The sequence below is a fragment of the Carcharodon carcharias genome, chromosome 6 (assembly GCF_017639515.1).
Source record: "Carcharodon carcharias isolate sCarCar2 chromosome 6, sCarCar2.pri, whole genome shotgun sequence".
Taxonomy (NCBI): domain Eukaryota; kingdom Metazoa; phylum Chordata; class Chondrichthyes; order Lamniformes; family Lamnidae; genus Carcharodon; species Carcharodon carcharias.
In genome coordinates, this window is record NC_054472.1 from 180,620,471 (window position 1) to 180,639,799 (window position 19,329).

Sequence of the window (19,329 nt, forward strand, 5' to 3'; positions counted from 1 at the left end):
AGGACTCGGGATCCAACCCATATCCATAATGGTGACATGCTTTGGTTCACCAACATGTTGCACCAAAATGCCGCTCTCTGCACACTGACCTTTATTCCAATCTACTATCTCAATACCGTGTACAAATTAATAAAAGGCTATTTGGTATAAATTTTCCTCATAGCTGTGTGCCCGTACAGATAAGCTTGTGGGAAGATCCTGCACTTTGTAACACAGGCATTCATTTTTTTTTATTCATTCATGGGCTGTGGACTTCGCTGGCTGGGCCAGCATTTATTGCCCATCCTTAGTTGCCCTTGAGAAGATGGTGAGCTGTCTTCTTGAGTCGCTGCAGTCCATGTGGTGTAGGTACATCCACTGTACTGTTAGGAAGGGAGTTCCAGGATTTTGACCCAGCCACAGTGAAGGAACGGCGATATATTTCCAAGTCCGGGTTGTGAGTGACTTGGAGGGAAACTTCCAGGTGGTGGTGTTCCCATCTATCTGCTGCCCTTGTCCTTCTAGATGGTAGTGGTCATGAGTTTGGAAGGTGCAGACTCATAGTCTTGGTGATTCCCTGCAGTGCACCTTGTAGATGGTACAGACTGCTGCTACTGTGTGTCGGTGGTGGAGGGAGTGTTTGTGGATGTAGTGCCAGTCAAGCGGGTTGCTTTGCCTGGATGGTGCCAAGCTTCTTAAGTGTTGTGGGAGCTGCACTCATACAGGCAAGTGGGGAGTATCCCATCACACTTCTGACTTGTGCCTTGTAGATGGTGGACAGGCTTTGGGGAGTCAAGAGGTGGATTACATGTCGCATGATTTCTAGCCTCTGACCTGCTGTATTTATATGGCTATCCCAGTTCGGTTTCTGGTCAATGGTAACCCCCAGGATGTTGATAGTGGGGGACTCAGTGATGGTAATGCCATTGAACATCAAGGGGCGATGGTGGGTTCTCTCTTGTTGGAGATGATCATTCCCTGACCCTTGCGTGGCGTGAATGTTACTTGCCACTTGTCAGCCCAAGCCTGGATATTGTCCAGGTCTTGCTACATTTGGACATGGGCTGCTTCAGTATCTCAGGAGTCACAAATGATGCTAAACATCGTGCAATCATCAGCAAACAGGGTGTCCTCGGCCTAACCATCTTCAGCTGCTTCACCAATGTCCTTCATTCCATCATAAGGTCGGAAGTGGGGATGTTCTGCACTAAAATAAATGGCTTAACATTGTTAAAGGAAAATACGAGGCACACAGAGGAATTTAATGGAAATAGAAGTGGAAATACCTGTTGCATCCCAATGCAATATTCCTTCTAAGCTGCACAGATGTGTGGCTATGTTGCAGTTCAGGGTGTAGTATGCATTGCAATAAATAGTCCACACACAATGAAGAAATATTAAAGGGAACATCGCCCCCAACATGATCTATTCAACTGCAATAACAAAGGTCATTTGATTTTCTAAACATTGCGAAGATACAACACTCAGGTTAACTTTCCTGGGCACTATACAAGACCGATAGAAGTGCTATTGGCCACTGACCAAAACATTCAAAGAGGGAGATGTAACTGGCATGTGACTCCTCTTCAATTAAAGAGCAGAGTTTTTCATCCTGAAATGGATTCTGTTGTAATTGTGCCAGCGTTTTGCTCTCCTTAATATTTGAACCATAAAAAATTAATACTTATTATGACTACACAATTTGAATCAAAACAGTCAGCAACAGCAATGTAAATCCATGAAGTAGTTTTTTCATCTGATTTGCCTGCTGCTCTCACATAATATGTTCACATTTGCACTGACTATTTTTTCATTCAAGAAGTCACTTCAAATTGAGAAAGTTGTCTTTCTAATGTAGCAGCGAGTAGCTCCTAAAGTTTTTATCATAATCACATTGTACATCTCGTCAGTGCTGCTTCATCTATTTTCAAATACCAGTCTTTGCTAAGTCATTAGTTTATATCATACAGAGGTTCACACTCTGTAAGAATATATGATATACAAGCAGGAACAGGCCAGATGGTCCCCTCAAGCCTGCTCAACTATTCAATAAAATCATGGCTGATCTACTACATCAACTGCACTTTCCTGCCCTATCCACATATCTCTTGATTTCTTTAATGTCCAATAATTTATTCATCTGTCTTGAATATATTCAACTACTGAATATCCACACGCCTTTGGGGTAGAGAATTCCAAACATTCTCAAACCCACTGAGTGAAGAAATTTCTCCTCAGCTCAGCCCTAAATGGATGAGCCCTTATCTGGAGACGACGAGCCCCAGTTCTAAATTCTCCCGCCTTGGGGAAGAGCCTCCAGTCTTTTGTACCGCACTAGTTTGTATCAGGTACTTTCTCCCCACACAGTGACGCAAGAAGTGGTGAACTGAGAGATAGGGTTAAGATATATATTTGCCAGGACATAGCACTAGCAATCCAATATTATTAACTAGGAGAAGTGGGTTAGTTGAGTTCAAGTTTTTGTCTATCCCTTGGACAAAGTTAATCAAATATGTCTCTAAAATTCAGCCTGGCTTGTACCTGATACCTGATACTTGTTGGGAGTGAGTATATTTTGTGTATACGGGGGAGGCGGTGGTAGTATAGTGGTATTGTCATTGGGCTAATATTCCAGAGACCATATTCCCGATGATGATCATGAAACCATTGGTGATTGTCATAAAAACCCATCTGGTTCACTAACGCCCTTTAGGGAAACCTGTCAAACCTACCTGTCTGGCCCAGATCCTCTGAACAAGGGCAATTAGGAGTAGGCAATAAATGCTGCCACAGCCCGTGACTCTCACATCCCATGAACAAACTTTTTTTAAAAAAAACTACCCTTTGAAGCTGAAAACTGATATGAAGAACAGCATTCCATGATTTTAGCAAGTTTATCAATTAAACCGAATGAATTCAAGAAGGAATGGGAATCTATTAGCATGTGTTACCAAGAATTTTGCTGTCTGACCTACAGGACAAATCAAGCATTTCGTGATGGGTGGTTTGCATTTGCTTTGCCATTAAAGTAAATTTATAGAGAAACAATCCACTTGTGGTTATATTTCCTCGCCCCATACTGTGCTATACATTTTCTCCAAGCACATAGGATTAGATTTACAGCGGCCACAAACCTCTTATAAATAAATGATGGAATTATAGGAACAGAAAGAACCATTCAGCCTGTTGCGCCTGTGCCAGCTCTTTGAAAAAAGCTATCCAATTAGTTTCGCTCCCTTGATCATTCCCCATCGCCCAGCAACTTTTATTTCCGTTGCAGTAATAATCCAATTCCTTTTGAAAGTTATTACTGAGTCTGCTGCCAATGCCCTTTCAGTCGCTGCATTCCAGATAATGAAAAAGAAAAGGCTGGAATCATAGAATGGTTACAGCAGAGACGGTGGCCATTCAGCCCACTCTGATTGTGCCAGCTCTCTGCCAGAGCAACTCAGCTAGTCCCACTCCCCTCCTCTTTTCCTGTAGGCCCACAATTTTTTTCCCTTTCAGGTGCTTACCCAACTCCCTTTTGAAGCCACATTTGAATCTTCCTCCACCACCCTCTCAGGCAGTGGGTTCCAGATCCTAAACACTTGCTGAAAAAGAGTTTCCTCATGTCGCCACTGGATCTTTTGTCAGCCACCTTAAATCTGCATCCTCTGAGATACAGATATTCTAGACCTTTCCAGCAAAGGGAACAGTTTCACTCGATCTACTCTATCCAAACTCTTCATGATTTTGAACACTTCCATTTAATCTCTTCTCAACCTCCTCTTCTCTAAGAAGAAGAACCCCAGTTTCTCCATCTATCCACATAACTGAGGTCCCTCATCGCCCGTCGGTTGTCCCTCCTTTGGAGGGTGGTGCCTACTCAGGGTTGTGAGTTTCTGTCATGTGTATTCACGTGACTGAACAGGCCAATTCTCCACCTGCAGATCTTTGAGCTCATGGGTCAGGCATCCCATGAGGTAGCGGGATTGGGATTGTGGGAATTGCTTCCTTTTCTTTCTTTCTCTGCCGCCGCCACTCTGTCTCATCGTTAAGACGTTGGGCCTCAAAGAGTGAAGCAGCTTGATGGACAAGTTGTCACCATTTTAAATGGTTGGTAGAAAGCTCCTCCCAGTCATTAATTTCAATGCTTGCCGAGCTTTGAGGAGAGCTTTGGAGCATCTTTGAAGCGTTTTCTTTGTCCTCCCATGGAATGGTGGCCATTTGAGAGTTAAGAAAACAGGACTTCGCGGGGGAGACACTTTTTGACCGCTCAGGCACAGTGTCCAGTCCATTGATGTTGGTTTTGCAGGAGTTTTACCTGAATGCTTATGCATCTGGCTTCAAGAAGGACATTACATTTGTTCAATGTTTCTCCTATTGAATCTGGAGGATGCGCAGATGCAATGCTGATGGAATTTCTTTAATGCTCTTGTGACCCTGATACATAGTCCAGGTCTCACTGCAGTGCAGGAATGTGGTGACAACAATTGCTATGTTGACTGTGGAGGTCTTTGTTGTCAAACACTCGCTGTTCATACAAGTCTGAGCTGGTGCAGCTGATCCGGTGTTGGATCTCCTCATCAATGGCAGAGTTTTGAGAGAGCTGGCTGTCGAGGTATGGGAAGTGCTCACCATATTCCAGATTCTCCCCTTCAACTTACGTGGGAAGTGGAATATTTGACTGACCAGGTCTGGGTTGATACATGATTTTGTTCTGGCAACTTTCCAAGAACAGGCCAAGCCTTTTGTATGCAGGGTTAAGGAGGTTGAGAGTGGCATGCAAATCTGATGCAGAGTGGGCAATGACACTGCAGTCATCTGCAAACTATAGATCACCTATGTCCATGATGGTCACATTAGTATTGGCATGGACGCGACTGAGGTTTAAGAATTTTCTATCTAGGCAGTTTTTAATACTCGTACACAGTGCAGTTTGATTGTATGCAGGGATCATCCTGTGCATGTACAAATAGCTGCACGAACAAGCAAATTAAGGTGGTCAGTTCAGCTTGTGACATGGCTGCTTTACGCTTGCTGGAAAAACATACATTTATGCACCTATTTGGAATTACCCGGGAGCTTGGGAGCCTATAGTTCTCTGTAGCTTTCTCCATGCCAATGCCTCAGCCAATCAGAGTTGGCTTGCCAACTAAGCAGTACCCTATTGTCCCATGACATAAACTGTTGTGATTGCTTGAAACTTAGAATTCTTGTGTTTGATGAGTGCAAGACAAAAAGCTTCAGAAACATGTTTCTCTTTTTAGCAGTATATACTTTCCTCCGGTCTGAAAAAAAACAATCATTCACTACAAGTCTCTGTTTCATATCCTGGCTGTCACTGTTCCTTTTATTCCATGGGCATCAACTTTGCCTTTCCCCTCTGGTTCTTTTGTCAATTAACTCAAACTTTTGTCTTCTGGCTACTCACCATCCTGTTACCAGAAATAAGTTTTGTTCTATTTACTCTGTCAGAACCGTTCATGATTTTGAACACCACTATTAATTTTTCCCTTAACCCTATTCCAGGAGAGCAAAAAAATAGCTGCTAGAATGGGTCTGCGGCAGGTGGCGAGGGAATAAAAAAGAGGGAAAAATATATTTGCCCTCATCCTCACCAGCCTGCCTGCTGCAGATGCATCTGTCCATGACACTATCGGTAGGAGTAACCACTGCACAGTCATTGTGGAGACGAAGTCCCGAATTCACATTGAGGATACCCTCCATCATATTGTGTGGCACTAGCATTCTGCTAAATGGGATAGATTTCAAACAGATTTAGCAACTCAAGACTGGGCATCCATGAGGTGCTGTGGACCATTAGCAGTAGCCAAACTGTACTCAAACGCAACCTGTAACCTCATGGCCTGCCATATCCCCCACTCAACCATTACCATCAAGCCAGGGGATCAAGCCTAGTTCAATGAAGAGTGCAGGAGGGCATGCCAGGGTCAGAGTCAGGCACACCTAAAAAGGAGGTGTCAGCCTGGTGAAGCTATAACACAGGACTACTTGCATGCCAAATAGCATAAGCAGTAAGCGATTGACAGATAAAAGCAAAATACTGCGGATGCTGGAAATCTGAAACAAAAACAAAAATTGCTGGAAAAACTCAGCAGGTCTGGCAGCATCTGTGGAGAGAAAGACAGAGTTAATGTTTCGAGTCTGTATGATTCCGCATCAGAAGTGATAGACAGAGCTAAGCGATCCCATAACCAATGGATCAGATCTAAGCTGTGCAGTCCTGCCACATCCAGTTGTGAATGGTGGTGGACAATTAAACAACTCACTGGAGGAGGAGGCTACACAAATATCCCCATCCTCAAAGATGGAGGAGCCCAGCACATCAGTACAAAAGATAAGGCTGAAGCATTTGTTACAATCTTCAGCCAGAAGTGCCGAGTGGATAATCCATCTCGGCCTCCTCCTGAGAGCCCCCAGCATCACAGATGCCAGTCTTCCACCAATTTGATTCACTCCATGTGATATGAAGAAACAGCTGAAGGCGCTGGATACTGCAAAGACAACGGGCCCTGACAACATTCCAGCAATATTACTGAAGACTTGTGCTCCACAACTTGCCGCACCCCTAGCCAAGCTGTTCCAGTACAGCTACAACACTGGCATCTACCTGGCCACGTGGAAAATTGCCCAGGTATGTCCTGCACACAAAAAGCAGGACAAATCCAACCTGGCCAATTACCGCCCCATCAGTCTACTCTCGATCATCAGTAAAGTAATCACAGAATCACAGAAATGTTATGGTGTAGAAAGAGGCCATTCAGCCCATCATGTCTGCACCAGCTCTCTGAGCATCTTAACTTCGTGCCAATCTCCAGCCTTTTCCCCTAACCCTGTACGTTGTTTCTATTTAAATAATCATCCAATGCCTCAATTGAACCTGCCATGGAAAGGGTCATCAACAGTGCTATCAAGCAGCAATAGCTTCGCAATAACCTGCTCACTGACGCCCGGTTTGGGTTCCGCCAGGGCCACTCAGCTCCTGACCTCATTACAGCCTTGGTTCAAACATGGATAAAAGAGCTGAACTCCCGAGGTGAGGTGAGAGTGACTGCCCTTGACATCAAGATGCATTTGACCAAGTGTGGCATCAAGGAGCCCTAGCAAAACTGGAGTCAATGGGAATCAAGGGGGAAACTCTCAGAGTCATAGCTAGCGCAACAGAAGATGGTTGTGGTTGTTGGAGGTCAGTCATCTCAGTCCCAGGACTTCACTGCAGGAGTTCCTCAGGATAGTGTCCTTGACCCACCCATCTTCAGTTGCTTCATCAATGACCATCTTTCCATCATAAAGTCAGAAGGATGTTCACTGATGATTGGACAATGTTCAACACTATTCATGACTCCTCAGATACTGAAGCAGTCCATGTCCAAATGCAGCAAGACCTGGACAATATCCAGGCTTGGGCTGACAAGTGGCAAGTAACATTAACGCCACACAAGTGTCAGGCAATGACCGTCTCCAGCAAGAGATAATCTAAACATCGCCCAACGGCATTCAATGGCATTACCATCACTGAATCCCCCACTATCAACATCCTGGGGGTTACCATTGACCAGAAAATGAACTGGACTAGCCATATAAATACTACTGCAGTACAAAAGCAGGTCAGAGGCTAGGAATCCTGCGATGAGTAACTCACCTCCTGACTCCCCAAAGCCTGTCCACCATCTACAAGGCACAAGTCAGGAGTGTGATGGAATACACCCCACTTGCCTGGATAAGTGCAGCTCCCACAACACTCAAGAAGCTTGACACTGTCCAGGACAAAGCAGCCTGATTGATTGGCACCACATCCACAAACATTCACTCCCTCCACCACTGACGCACAGTAGCAGCAGTGTGTACCAAGATGCACTGCAGAAATTCACCAAGACTCCTTAGACAGTATCTTCCAAACCCACAGCTGCTACCATCTAGAAGGACAAGGGCAGCAAATACATAGGAACACCACCACCCAGAAGTTCCCCTCCAAGTCACTCACCATGCTGACTTGGAAGTATATCACCATTCCTTCATTGCCGCTGGGTCAAAATCCTGGAACTCCCTTCCTAACAGCACTGTGGGTGAACCTACATCACATGGACTGCAGCGGTTCAAGAAGGCAGCTCACCACCACCACCTTCGCAACAGCAACTAGGGATGGGCAATAAATGCTGGCCCAGCCAGCGCAGCCCACATCCCATGAATAAATAATAAAAAAGAATAACCTCCGATTCTCCTGTCTCACTGCATAACCAAAATCCTTCAACCCTGGTACCATTCTGATAAATATCTACTGCAATACTTTCTAAAGCTTTGACATAATGTTGAATGGAAAAGAAAAATTCTCTTTTTATGAGTTGTATGAACACTCTATTTGTCTTCCTAATTCTTCCTGTCCTTTCGTAATTTTTATAATGTACTGTTATGTTTCCTTTGATTTGTGTAAGTCCCATGGTTATATTTATGAGGAAGTTTGTTAATGTCAGATGGAGAGTGTGACCAAGAAATAAGACAAAGGATTAGAATGGCCAAAGATGCATTGCAAAAAACGAAAAAGATTACGATCTACTCAAAATTAGCCATGAAAACAAAGCTGAGCATCTGGAATGTTACATCACATCAATTTTGACATATGGACGTGCTTTCTGGCCAATCAGCAAATCAATGCAGAGAAGGATTGAGGCTGTAGAGTTGTGGATTTTGAGGTGAGTAATGAAGATATCTTGGACAAGTCACGCTACCAATGAAGAGACTCTAGTAAAACCCAAAACCAAAAGAACTCTGCTAACCAAGATCAGGAAGAGAGTGTTGGAATCTCTTGGGCACGTGGTAAGAAATTATGATTTACAAAGTCTCATGCAGTTGGAAAAGATGAATGGTGAAAGGTCACTTTCAGATCTCCTTCAGAGGAGATGGTGGCGTAGTGGTAATGCCATTGGACTAATCATCTAGAGCCCCAGGCCAATACCCTGAGGACATAGGTTCAAATCCCACCATGGTAACTGGTGGAAATTAAATGCAATCATAAATCTGGAATATAAAGCTAGTCTCAGTAATGGTCTCCATGACAGCTATCATCAATTGTTGTAAAAACCCATCTGGTTCACTAATGTTCTTTAGGGAAGGAGATCTGCTGGTCTAGCCTACATGGAACTCCAGATCCACACAGTAATGCAGTTGACTCTCAACTGCCTCCTGAAATGGCCTACCAAGCTACTCCTTTCAAGGGGAATTAGGGATAGGCAACAAATGCTGGCCTTGCCAGCAATGCCCACATCCCATAAAGGACAAAGGAAAGACAAAAACTGATCTTTCTACACAGCCTCACAAACTGGACGAGTGTACCACCAATGAAGTTGATCCACACCTCCAGAGCAAGATTAACATGGAGGCCCATGGTCACCAATGGACCTCCATGTTAATCTTAGGGCATGAGGTACCTGAAGAGAGAGCTGCTTTGTTTCCTCCCAATGAAAGGGGCTAGAATTTCCACCTGTTGACTGTGAGGCACTGTGTATTTGCTATTAGCCTTGCATTATTAGCTCTGTAGCAAGATAAGTTACACAATGCAGTGTAATGTTTATAACGTGATTGTGAGATTTCCAAGCACACTCAAAACCAGCTTGAGAAAAGCACAAGTCGACATTAGACATATGTTTTATGGTTGCCACATAAACAGTGAAATAAAGTAGTTTTAGAGGCATCAGCTGCAATCTGGTTTTGTTACCAGGCGATTGAGAAACACTAATTGCGGATCAGTAATGCTGAGGTAATAAATCATATCAGCAGTAAAGGTTTCACAAGAGTCAGTTTGAAAATGTCTTGAAAAACAATATGTTTGCTTTCCAGAGATGTTCATTTATCTTCTTCACTGCAATGCTCATCATATATGAATTTATCTTTGTATTAAAATTGCAGCAGTTCTTAAGTAGGCAACACTTTGATTAGAAGAGCATCATAGGGGAATAGAAACAGGAGGAGGCTATTCAGCCCCTCAAACCTGATCTCCCATTCAATGGGATTATCCTCATTCTATCCTATTCTATCAGTCCTGGACTGCTGATTTTCTCACTTGCAAGGTGACCAGAACATGGAGGGAATGCCAACGTAGCTGGACAGAGAGCTGAATCACTGTTGCCGTAAAGTACTTGGTGGATCAGATGAGGGATGGTCTGCACCTTGAAGCTAGGCTTCAGCCGCCAGGTCAAATCAGCACAGCACCGCCACAGTCACAAAGAACACCTTTGTCTGCCATGTCTGGAGAGAGATGATGGCGTAGTGGTGATGCCAGTGGACTAGTAATCCAGAGCCTCAGGCTAATGCGCTGGGGACATGGGTTCAAATGCCAACATTGGCAGCTGGTGGAATTTGAATTCAATTAATAAACCTGGAATTGAAAGCCTGTCTCAGTAATGGTGACCATGAAACTATTATTGATTGTCATAAAAGGGCATTCGTGAACAAGCTGTTCATTAATGCCCTTTAGGGAAGGAAATCTGCTATCCTTACCTGCTCTGGCCTACATATGATTACAAGCACACAGCAATATTGTTGACTCTTAACTGCCCTCTGAAATGGTCGAGCAAGCCACTTAGTTCAAGGGCAATTAGGAATGGACAACAAATGCTGGCCTTGCCAGTGATGCCTACATTCCATCAATGAATACAAAACACCCCAGGGACTCAGGTGAAATACCATTGCGGAATCAATGGTGTCAAACACCCCAATGTGCTCCATTGTAGCATTACCATACAGAGTTAACATTAGGCGCTATCAGGGCAGGTGATCAAATGCTTGGTCAAAGAGGTAAGTTTTACAGAGTGTCTTAATGGAGAAAAGAGAGGGAGAGAGGTGGAGAGGTTTAGCGAGGTATTCCAGAGTTCAGGGCTCCTGACAGCTGAAGGCATAACCACCACCACTGAAGTGGTTAAATGCAAGAAGCCAGGATTGGAGGAGCACAGAGATCTCAGGGAGATGTAGGGTTGGAGCAAGTTGCAGAGGACACGGTGAGCAAATACACCGTTCCCAGCTTTGTTCACTACACAGTATGGACAATCATAAGAATATAAGAATTAGGAGCAGGAATAGGCCATTCAGCCCCTTGAGCCTGCTCTGCCATTCAATAAGAATATGGCTGATCTGATTCTAACTAGGCCAGAGGGGAATTGATTACAAAAGTAGGGCAGTTATGCTTCAGCTGTACAGGACATTGGTGAGACCACATCTGGAGTACAGTATACAGTACTGATCTCCTTATTTAAAGAAATATGTAAATGCGTTAGAATCTGTTCAGAGAAGGTTTACTAGACTAATACCAGGTTGTCTTATGAGGAAAGGCTGGACAGGTTAGGCTTGTATCCACTGGAATTTAGAAGAGTAAGAGGTGATTTAATTGAAATCTTTAAGATCCTGAGGGGTCTTGACAGGGTGGATGTGTAAAGGAAGTTTCGTCTTATGCGAGAATCTAGAACTAGGGGGTCACTGTTTAAAAATAAAGGGTCACCCATTTAAGATAGAGATGAGGATAACTTTTTCTCTCAGAGAGCCATGAGTCTTTGGAACTCTCTTCCTCAAAATGCAGTGTAAGGAGAATGTTTGAATATTTTTAAGGCAGAGCCAGATAGATCTTAGATTACCAAGGGGGTGAAAGGTTATCGGGGGTAGGCAGGAATGTGGGGTTGAGGTTACATTCAGGTCAGCCATGATCTTATTGAATGGTGGAGCAGGCTCGAGGGGCCAAGTGGGCTACTCCTGCTCCTAATTCGGATGTATGTAACATAGGAACAGGAGGAGGCCATTCAGCCCCTTCAAAGTGTTCCACAAATCAATCAGATCATGGCTGATCTGCATCTTAACTTCAATTACAAACAAAAACCTATCTCTCTCAGCTTTGAAATTTTGAATTGGTCAAATCCACAGCTCTGGTGGGAAGACAGTTGCCGATTTGCATCTTCCTTTGAGCATAAAGTGCTTTCTGGGAATACAGTGCAGATGGGAATATAGTGCCGAGGGGAAGGTGGTGCTGGTTTGTATAGCCTTTTTTTCAGCCTTCAATAGCTGCTAAGTGTTCAAAGGCAAGTAGGTAGGTGATTGGTTAGTGAGTTTTTAAAATATTACCCCACAAAACTGGAGCAGTAGATTAAACTGGTACTGGGGAGATGTGAATATTGAATTAATTTTATCATTTAACTAGTTAAATTATTTAATATAACTACAGATAACAGTTGAGTGATATTTCTAAACCTTAAACTTAAATAAAACACAGTAAGGATGGCATAGCAGGTAATGTGTTGCAGCTGTAGCATGTGGGAGATGGTGGACACCAGTGTGTCCAGCATGTGACTGCGAGTGAGCTGGATATGAGGATCCAGAAGGTAGCAATGAAGGAGCATTAGCCCTTGCAATTGTCTGACAGGTTTGAGGTTCCAGTTCTTGCAACTTATGTGGGCAAGAGCAGGGAATTCAGGGTGGATGAGCAAACTGAACACGGTACCATGGTGCAGGGGGACATTCAGTAAGGGGAGTAAAAGGGAACCTAGTTGTCTTTGGGGACGGTATAGGTAGGCAGGGGTGTTACTGTTCTCTGCAGCTGCAGGCACGAGCCCTGAAGGCTGTGTTGCCTGCCCAGTGCCGGGTTTAAGGACATCTCCTCTAGGCTGGAGAGGAATTTGGGAGAAGCCCAGTTGCCGGGGTCCATGTGGGTACCAACGACACAGGTAGGACTAAGAAAGATGTTCTGTTGAGGGAGCATGAGGAACCAGGGGCTAAATTTAAAAAAAGCAGAACCTCAAAGATAATAATCTTTGGATTACTATCTGAGCCACGAGCAAATTGGCATAGGGTACATGGCATGAAAATGCCCCTTTATTTTTGAAAAATTATTTTTTTAAAAACTTTGAAGTGACTGGAAATTCAGCACCTTAAAAAATGAGAAAGCAAACCGCTTTAAAATGCAAGGTCACCTTCCAAGGTGAAGGTGAAGAAGGAAAAGAATCTCTCCGAAAGGAAATGTGAAGAGTGACATTTCAAAGGAAACCTACAGACATCAAAACCTAACACTCTAACTAAGGAATCGATTTAAAATTAAAGTTCTGAATTTTAAGCAGCCACACACACCCAATAGACACTATGAAGGATCAGATAACACGATACCCTACTGGTTTCTACTATCTTGAAATGTATCAAAAGTTTCTGAGATGAAAGAGCAAAACATGATTACTTGTTCTAACACAATGACTACAAGACATATTAATCAAATTCCTTTTTGGGAATATACAGGCAGGAGGTTTTTAATAATTGGCTTCACCAAGCCAGGCGCAGAAGGAAGTCATCAAAGTCATCTGGAAAAAAAACTGCTGAAGGGAGCAGTAAGGAATCTCTCTCTCTCTCTCTTTCTCAAGGTAAGGAAAGTCCTATCTCTACAGTATAAAAATCCAACCCAAGAAGATAGTGGCTGTCCATCAGAAAGAACCACATGAGAAACACATCAATTTTGTGCAATTACTTGGACTTCAATTCAACTCTAAGATTTTAAATGGGACCAGCTAACTTCAAACATCCACAATGTTTGACAATCTACACCTTAAGGACAAGCAAAAGACTTAATTGTATATACTTTTAGCTTTTATTTGGATTCTAACTTTTCTCACTTCTGGTGTGTGTGTGTGTGTGTGCACGCGTGTGTGTGTGTACGTGTGTGTGTGTGTGTGCATGCGTATATGTGTGTGCATGCGTGTGTGTGTGTGTGTGCATGCGTGTGTGTGAGTGCATGCGTGTGTGTGTGTGCATGCATGTGTGTGTGTGCGTGCGTGTGTGTGTGTCTGTGTGTGCATGCGTGTGTGTTTGTGCATGTGTGTGTGTTTTTGTGTGCATGCGTGTGTGTGTGTGTGTGAGCGTGCGTGTGTGTTTGTGTGTGCATGCGTGTGTGTGTGTGTGTGCATGCGTGTGCGTGTGTGTGTGCGTGTGCATGTGTGTGTGTGTGTGTGTGTTGTTGTGTCTTATTATTTTACCTTGGGTTTAGTAACTATTAAGCTTACTCTTTCTTTGACTCAAGAAAACCCAGTTTGATTGGCTCCTTATTAAGAAGTAAATACATTTGGATTGAAAAAGGTATCTACAGGGTATGGGAATTTACAAACCTTTGTTGTGACCAATCGGGGAGGCTGAATAAAAGGGGGCCAATTCGTCCCTTCTCACCTGCTGATAACAAAATTGGGGGCTTGTGTCTGAGATATTGTTCCCACAGGCTACCGGAGTATTAGAGTGGGGAAAGTAAATTGTTCCTTCGAAAACAATTTAAAAACGACAGAACTGCTTTTTGGGGTTCTGTGATGCTAAAGTGCAAAAATGTCCACATTTGAGGATAGTGCCTTTATAGAAGAGAGGGAAGTTATTTATGAGAACTTAAAAGTTCTGTCCTTCAGAGAATTAAAAGGGCTAGCTAGCCATTTAGAATTAGAGTTTCACCCAAAACCAGAAAACCAGGAATTTTAAAAGGAATGCTGAAACCTCTAGAGGTGAAAATGGAGGACATCATAACAGCTAAATTAGCAGCAGAGAAACTAAGACTGGAGCAGCGGAGAATGGAATTGGAATTTCAGAAAAGGGAAAAAAAGGAGAGGCGGGAAGGGAACTGGAATTTCAGAAAAGGGGAAAAGGAAGAGAGAGGCAGGAATGGAGAGAGGAAAAGGAAAGAGAGAGAGAGGAAAGGGAATGGAGAGAAGAGGTGGAATTCTAGGAAAGGGAGGGAGAAAAGGAAAGGGAGGTTAAATTAAAACAGCTCGATCTGAGAAGGCGGGGGAAGGGGGGGGTGGTGGGTGGAATCCCATTGCACCCATGTGTCCCTCTGCACCACACCCCTGGCTCAGACCTGAGGGTTAAGGCATTCAAGTTTGCCCAGTGAAGTTTGACGTGGCAGAGGTGGTCACCTTCTTTATCTCTTCCGAATGGCCAGCCCAACACTGGTCCCTGCTGTGTGGCAGAGTAGGCTTTCAGGAAAAGCTCACGAGGTTCACTCCCTCTTGCCTGAGGAAAGTGCCACCAGCTATGAGGCAGCAGAAAGGGTTGTTTTAAGCGTGTGCCAGTTTGTGCCAGAGGCGTACCGTTGGAAATTCCGTAGCCTCAGGGAATGGTATGACCAGACGTACCTGGAATTTGAAAGACTTAAGCAACTTGCTTTTGACCAGTGGGTGCGAGCACTTAAAACAGAGGCCGCCTACAAAAACTTCTGTGAAATAATTCCCCTCAAGGAGTTTAAAAACTCCATACCTTTCCCAGTAAGAACTCACGTAGAGGGACATAGAGTATCACGGGGAAGGTAGGCAGCAGCACTGGCTGATGATTATGCGCTGATCCACGAACCCCCATCCCAAAGGAAACTCTTTCCGAGTCACCGCTAATCAGCTGAAAAGGCTGGAAGGTAGGGGAGCGATAGGAGACTGAGCGCCCATGGGAGAGAAGGAGCAGCTGGAGGTGCAGGGGGCCCGACTCAAGCCAGAAAGGATGGAGCTGAGAGGAAAAGTGAGGCCAGGAAGCCTGTGTGTGTTTTAACTGCTGAAAGGTGTGCTGACTGCTGGAGCTTAAGGGAAAAACCCACGGGATTTATCGAGGCACATGAACCCCGCGCAGGAAATGGGAGTCAGTCAAAGAGCATAGCAGACCGACTGCAGCAGCAAATCCCCATAGGCACACTACTGAGAGTGAGGGGAGGGTTTCAAAAGTCCCTGAGAGTTACAAGAATTTTGTATCAAAATGAAGAGTGGCCACATTTTCCCCAGAGTGAGGCGAGTAAGCCTATAGTGATGCTGAGTGGTCAGCCAAACTCTACGGCTGGAAAAAAAGCATGTCCTTTCCACCAGCTAGTGCAATAAGTGCCAAGGTGTTGGTAAGACCATAAGGCCATAAGATGCAGGAGCAGAAGTAGGCCATTTGGCCCATCGAATCTGCTCTGCCATTCAGTGAAATCATGGCTGATCTGATAATCCTCAAGTCCACTTTCCTGCCTTTTCCCCATAACCCTTGATTTGCTTACTGATTAAAAATCTGTCTATCTCAGCCTTGAATATATTTAATGACCCAGCCTCTACAGCCCTCTGTGGTAAAGAATTCCACAGATTCACTACTCTCTGAGAGAAGAAATTCCTCCTCATCTGTTTTAAGTGGGCGACCCCTTACTCTGAGATTATGCCCTCTGGTCCTAGACTCTCCCAAAATGGGAAACAACCTCTCAGCATCTACCTTGACAAGCCCCCTAAGAATCTTATATGTTTCAATAAGGTCACCTCTCATTCTTCTAAACTCCAATGAGTACAGGACCAACCTACTCAACCTCTCCTCATAAGAAAATCCCTCCATACCTGGGATCAACCAAGTGAACCTTCTCTGGACTGCCTCCAATGAGTTTTAGAGGTTTTTTTTTACAAAATATTTATTAATAAAAAAAAGATTTTAAGCATATACAAAGGTCTACAAATTATTACCACAATAACTCCTAAATTCCCTAATTAATCTAGGTCCCAGTTATAAATCCGTGAAGGCAACAATAAAACAACATAGATTTCAACAGATTCAGGCAAAGCACACAATATCCTGGACAGTGATATTAAAAATGGATTCTCAGCTTCGGTTCCTGGAGACAGCAGCTTGGTACATGGAGGCTGGAGGCATTTCACACTTGTTGGATCTTATAATGCCTTCTTCCTCACACATAACCTCGCCTCCTTTATACATGTTTCTCCTTTTTTAATGTAAATCCCATTGTTCCAATATGTCTTTGCAACTTTACTTTTTCCATAATATAAATCTTTCATAGCACTCCTAGTATCAGTAATCTTTGGGAAAAATAAACACACTGTTTGGCTTAGCCTCAATTGGCTAAGGGTAACACCTTACCATCTCTTTGAAATTCACTACTCTGGTTTATCGAAAAATGCAAATGCTCTTCACACCTCGCATTCTAAAACTTCAGCCACGTTTACATCTTCAGCATTTCAAACCTAGTTTCCCTTCTGATACATCAAAGCACCCAGACCAGCTGTCTGTAATTCAATTAAAACCCCCCCACACACACACCTACATACAGAGAAATTAATTCAAACCCCACTATTAACATAACTTTACAATAAATTACAATAACATTATGAAAATTATCATATTTTCATGGCAGTGGTAAACTTGTAAATTGCTGTAAAGGTCATCTCGATTTGAAGGATTTGCATACTTAGCCCATCCACTTGGTTGGAGGGAGTGTTGCGTAGCTGTACTTTTCTCTGATTTATAAAGTTTTCTCACATTTGGAGCTAGGTTCTCTGAGATGACACACCATTGATGCAGAATGCTATCTCCTGTGATGCATTCTGGACACCAATCGCTTGCAAGGATGGTGCCCTGCAGTGCCAACCAGGACAGCTTACCCTCCGTTCACTTCTGCCAGCACCATATGCCACTGAATCAGAAAAATGTTGATGCTTTCTCACACTGGTGCTGTATTCCCACACTGTGCCGTGCTGTGCAAGTGTTTTGGGCCCTCAAAATGAAACAAAGTTTTAACAATTGCAACACTCTTTTTAATGGCCCCAGTAGTGCTGGATCCCTCATCCGAGAAACAGAGGGCTCCCGTGGCCACTGGTAGTTTACACACTGGGGCTTCACTCTGCATTATGTATTAACTCCTGATCCCCGAGGGCCTATTCAGGTCAGGGTTGCGATGGGATGTTGGGGGGCTGGGGGGGGGGGTGGTTACAATGGTCACTCTTGCACCTGATTGGTAGGTTTAAGATCTATTTCAGAGACCCGAGCACTTAACTGGCAATTTGGTCCATGGCTGTCAGAGATGCTAAATTCTGGATGCAACTTGAAACCGAGGCTCCATCAGGAGCATGTGAAAGGTCCCACAGTGTCATTTTGTGGGGGTGCAAGGAAGTTTCCCTGGCCAATCAATCTCACTAAAACAGATGGCCTGGTCATTTAGAATCACAGAATCGTAGGATGATACAGCACAGGAGGAGACTGTTCTTCCTATCGTGTCAGTGTCGGCTCTTTATTGGAACTTCTGATCCCATTTCCTCTGCCCTACCCCATAGCCTTGCGTTTTCAACCCCTTCGTCTATTTGTCTAATTCCCTCTTGATTGGATCTGCCACTACCTCCCTTTCAGCCGGTGCTTTCCTGATCGCAGCAATTGCGTAACAATATGTTTTCTCAAGTTGCCTCTTTTGCCAATTACCTTAATGTAGCACAAAGGGTTAATAGCTATTATGCTAATAGCTAACACCCATCATCAGTGACTTCAGGTCACATGTCACTGGAACTCAGAGAGAGGTGTGTCTGGAAGGAGCCTCGTGCTTATCTATCCCTGGACCTGGTTGTATATAGATCAGGGTTTTTCCTATGGCGGGAGGGCTGGGCGTGAACAGGCGGGGGCGGGCACAGAGCCGATCGTCGCCCGCGATTGGCTCGGTGCCGCCATTTTATGCAGGCAGGCCAATCAAGGCCCACCCAGCGTAACGCACAGCCGATTGTGCTCAGCGCTACCTGTGCGGGCAGGGGGGGTGGGGAGGAGGGAGAGTCGGGGCCTGCGCTCATTCACGCATACACGCAAAAGAGCACAGCAATCTCCCTGAGACACGGAGCTGCCTCAGGGAGATTAAATGTATAATAAAATCATGGCAGAATCAAATTAAAAATTCATTCAAACATGTCCCCTCATGTGGCTGTGGTCACATGAGTTGGGACATGTTTGTAAAGGGGGGGAAGTTTTATTTATTGATTTTATAAAAGCTTCAGGAAATCTCATCCTGCCTGTGGATGAGGTTTCCTGAAAAACAGGAAGGCCGCTTGGCCTGTTCGCCTGAAGGTTGGACGGGCAGCAAGCTTAAGGACTTTAATTAATTTCTTAAGGGCCTTAATAGGCGATGGCGCGAGATGACGTTGGGACACATGCCAGACATCATCGTGCGTCATTTTGCGTGTCGGTGTGTCTGGCCCACCCCTACACACACCGACCGAAGAATTCTGCCCATAGTTAATAAATGTTTGGTATTTCCTGTATGTCTTGTTTCCTGCAGTCTCTGTTAGGCACGCCCTGGGACTGTTTATGATGATGCTGTCTGGTGACACCGTTAAATTTACCGAATAGCAAGGATCCTCAATGAAACTGCCAGTGGTGGGGCAATGAAAGCTATTGAAAATAAAGCAGTGAGTGAACGACTGCGGCAAAGTATCCGAAAGAAAAGTGCTGATGGAGTCCAAAAGAATCAATTAAAATAACAATCATGGAAAAGGATCTACCTCTTCCAGACACCTTTGACCCTGTGCAAGGCCCTCACTAAATAGCACGCTGGCAAAACTGGCATTGTAGTTT